Source organism: Crocodylus porosus, unplaced genomic scaffold (genome assembly GCF_001723895.1).
Source record: "Crocodylus porosus isolate Cpor-Errol unplaced genomic scaffold, CroPor_comp1, whole genome shotgun sequence".
NCBI classification, from domain to species: domain Eukaryota; kingdom Metazoa; phylum Chordata; order Crocodylia; family Crocodylidae; genus Crocodylus; species Crocodylus porosus.
In genome coordinates, this window is record NW_017728915.1 from 14,223,855 (window position 1) to 14,228,612 (window position 4,758).

Here is a 4,758-nt window from a genome sequence, read left to right on the forward strand (position 1 = left end):
GCAATTTTTATCATAGTAGCATTTTCATCTCAGGGTCAGATAGCGGTCACCAGAATGTCAGTCGCTGACTTCTCAACCTCCTTGAAGCATTCTGGGAGTTTTAGTGCGTTGTTCATTATGCTAGGCCTTGCTTAGCATAAGCACTATCTCACACCTGCTGTAACTCATGGTGCTTCACAGGAAGCACCATGAGTTACAACAATCCCCCAGACCCAAGAGACATTTGCTTTTGGATCCCAGGGGTTGGGGGATTGAGCTGCAGTTTACAGAGGCTGCAAGTCTGCCGCCTCTATCCCCTAGCTCTGTCCCTTCTCCCCCTGCCCCCCCAAGCACTGTCATTAGAATGGGACAGGGAGCAGAGGGAGTTCATTTTAATGAAAGTGCTCCTCTTTGAAGCAGCTTCATCTGAACCATGTAGTGAGGGTTCAGAATGCCATGGGATTGGGTCCTTTTAAAGTGCTTTGTAACTGCACTTCTATAGGGGCATAGCTGTAGAGCACTTTCAGCAGCTGCCTGTGTGATAAAATGTCACTTTTATGTCAGTGCTGTAAGATGCTATCAAGTCAAGGCAAGTCAGTAAAGACAATACTACCTATTAAAAACAAAAAGTTACTCTTGTCAGTGGTTAAATTGTAATCCAAGGGTGGTGAGGGGGGAGATCATGTAATGAAAAAAATCAGATTATCTCTTGTAACTGATGTATATAAGATCCGGAAGCAGGATGGCCCCTAAAGGCATCAAGTTCCACAGCTAAAGAAGGGATAAGAATGGAGTGGGAGAAGAAACTTTTTTTTAAAACTAGGAGAATAATATGGAATATGGAGGAAGCAGTAACAGAGTTAAAGATTTGCTCTTCTAGCATTCCCCAGCAAACAAATATAGTAGACAGTTAAATCCTTCAGCAATTTCATGGTAGATAGGTTCAACAGTATCCCTCATTTAAGGAGACAAAATTCATTATAGTCAATGTGGAAAAAATTCCAATTTGTTTCAGTGGAGTTTGGATCAGGTTCTAAAAAAAATAAAGAAGACCCACTTAAACCAGTATTATATTTCTTCTATGTAAAAAGACACAAAGAGGCATGTCTACACGAGGCACTGACTGTGCAGTAGCCCATGACTAATGAACAGTAGCATCACATGGCAGAAAGTATGATGCGACAATACTGTGCATCAGGGGTGTGCAAAATGGGCCATATTTGATTTGGATTCAGATTCAGCCCGAATCAGGGACAGTGATTCGATTTGTTGATTCAGATCACTGTCCTGATTTGATTCAGCCGAATCTAAATCTGAAGATTCGATGCTGATTTGGAGTATCAACAATTTGGCCATAGGCACGGCTTTAAATGTTTTTTCTACATACCTTGAGGTACCAGGAGTGGCTCATGAATACTGCGATGGGACCCCGGGTGCCCCCTCAGATCCAGGAGGCCAAGCTGGTGGGTGCCAGCAGGGGGTGGGGGTTGCCTGCACACTCTCCAATGGACCCAGAAATGGACAGAAGTACTTTTGGTCCGCTTCTGAGTCCACTGCTGAGCACGCTAGGGACCTCCCCCCATCCCCATGTTCCTGTGGTATGCTCCATCCGCCCCAGCATCTCAGCATTCATGAGCTGCCTGGAACCTTGAGGTATGTAGAAAAAACATTTAAAGCTGTGTTTATGTCTGAATCATTGAAACTTTCTGAATCTCTCCAAATGAATTCGGAGAGATAAAAGCATCTCCTGATTCAATTCGGATTTGGAGATTTGGCAGCTGAATTGGGCTGAATTTCTGCCGAGTAGAATCAGCAACCAAAGCTTTGCCCAGCCCTACTGTGCAGTAGTCAAGAGCTACTGCACAGGCAATGTGAAAAAGCTGTTCTTTACTGTGCTGTAACTCCAGTTACAAGCATTTCATGTATACATTCAGTATCGAATGTAGACATGACTAGAAAACATCAACTACACCCACCTGAGAGGGCAGGCAAAGTGGATATGATTATTGGATTTCACTGTATACTCAGGAAACTTTTGCCGCTTTTGTTTAAAAGGAAAAAAAAAATGACTTCTAATAGAGAATACTGCCAAAACTTGCAGGAGTTATAAACTCCTATAAGTTGTAGTCTGAGAAAAGTTTTCCACATCAACTCAAGCACAATGTGTCTGTTGATATTAATTACACTATATTGTATTGTCAGCCTTGGTAAACCTATGTTATTATAGACTGAATGTATGGAAAGTGTCATGTTTAAGGCTGCACAAGGGCATATACTATCCAAGACATAAAAAAAAAGTTATTTAACTTTTAGGAACACTAAAAACACAAACTGTGTCACATAAAATTAGAAATCAGTTCATAAAATAGTAATAACTGACCTGCACAATGTAAATTTCCTGAAATGTGCACTCGTGTTGGCAGCAAGTAACAGCTAATGAAGGGAGTTTACAGAGCTGATTAACAAGGCCCTATGCTTTTTATTAGACTCATTTTGCTAATCCCTAAAATTAAGGAATTCCAGGTGTACGGAGCCAAGTATGCAAATGATTTCCTTCCGTCTAGCTGCTGATTTCATAAAAGGTCCCCAAACAGTGAAATAAAATGCAACATGCATAATGTGGAAAGCTTTACTGTGTATGAAAGAACAGTCTAGCTTTAAAAAGTTCAGGCAAGTGCTGTGTGTTGTAAACTCACCACAAATACAAATTTGAAAAGAGCTGTAAAATAAGTATAGTAAATATATTAAAGGAATAACTAAAACAAAAGAAAAAAGGAAATATTCCCTCATTTTACTGGTTGTCAGATCAGCTATTGGCACTGTTGAAAACAATAAACTTCAAGTTAAATTTATGGGGTTTTACAATAAGGAGTTCTGACCTCTGCTCAAAAAGACAGATGTAAGACAATAAACAAAACCATCATAATCTTGTAGGGATGTAACTAGTAGGCTGGTATTGCTATAGCTCTTTTTTCTGAATTCAGAAGTACAACTAAAACTGGCTTTTAAACTGGCATGTACACTTAAAATGTGCACACACATCTGACTTCATATTAAACTCAGTCAATGCAATCCTAGCTCCACTGAAGTCAAAAGCACAAATCTTGTCACTGAACACCCCCCCGCCATTTCTCAGACTCTTTATTGTTATTTATTGCATTAAGCTTATTCTGATTCAGTGAGGTTCTTAAGTGCATGAAGAATCATCTTGAGTTTTTTTAAAACCAATATACTGTGAAATTATCAGTACCTGTTGAGAAATGTTTGGATGGTTTGAACACAAAATTGCATTTATAATATTAAATATGGAATTTAAAGGTTTTTCATAGCCAATCTCAAGAATACAAATCAATCTGGATATATGAGATTGCAACTGTACTACATGGTAATATATATTTTTTCAAAAGTCTTCCTCTGAGATTTTCTACACTCTAAATGGTGAATGATTCCTCTTTGTTATGGTCATTTTCACATAACAAATTCACATCACAAGAATCACTGATTAATTTTTTATGATTTACCTGTCTCCATATAGTTGGTAGGTGGTCTTTCATGACAAAAGGTGCAGCGCTTAACTTCAGACTGTTTTTGCAAGATACTAGTGAGTGTTAATGCTTCACATTTTCTTCAAACATTGAAAATACATTTATATTTGTTGCTACATTTACTTTGGATGGCTTTGTTTAGAGTCTTCATGAATCTCATCATTTCTTGTTTCTCATGATTTTCTGCCACATTTGATTCCTTAGCCTGTGTCCACATGAGCATGGATGTTTGGTTCCCTGGGGCCAACTAGCAAGGGCAACTTGTACCCATGCTATGTGCCCTCTGGCACATGGTGGATTACCATGGGTGGGGTAGGGGAGACTGGTATCAGCACTGGGCTGGCCCAGCAGCCTTATCTGGGCTCCTGGGGGCCTCCTAGGACTGCAGCAGTGGTGATCCTGCCACTCAGAGCCTAGTAAAAAAAAAATCCCTCTCTGCTTCCTTGCAGTGTGGAAAACAGCTGAATGTGTGGTATGTGGCACCACAGATGTATCTATGGCACCATATGCTCATCTGGACAGGGCCTTAGGCTCCTTTCTAAAAGAAGCAATTTCTCTTCAGCATTCATCCAATGATTTGTTAAATTCTGGAATCAGATTCAAACATAACTTCAAGCAATTACAGTTGCTGGCAATTGCTGATCATTACTACTGGATTAATCATTTAGAAGTAAAAAATATTCAATTTAGTATGTACCATAAAATGCTTCACTAACAGAAGCCTACGATATGTGCAATGCCTGCTAAACTTATAGTAAAGGAAGTGTCTACAGTTCTTGACCAAAAGGCACTTGATAGCTACAAAATTACTAAAATGATGATAATCAAGACTTAAATACTCCCAACAGTGCTGAACTCTCTTTGGCTTCTCCATTTTATTTGACGTACATATGTCATAAAATCAAAACGTCACCTGCTGAAGTGCTCTAGGGATAACTTGTCATCTATTCCCTCTATATCCCAGTGGGATTTTACTTCAGGGTATAAACACAGTATACATTACACAGGTATGAATGTCTTGTGTCTCCAGACCTCAAGTCAAAACTACTCATGAGTTTGCGGGACTGTGGCCTCTAGCTGGTTTGAACTGATTTGACTTGATACATCTTTCATGTGATGGGCTAGCTGGCAGTGACTTAGCCCAGGGGTTTTGAAAGGGTAAAAGATGATTGGAGGACTTGGGATTCCTTTTCCTCACCGATCTGGTAGTGATTTGGCCCAGGGGTTTTGAAAG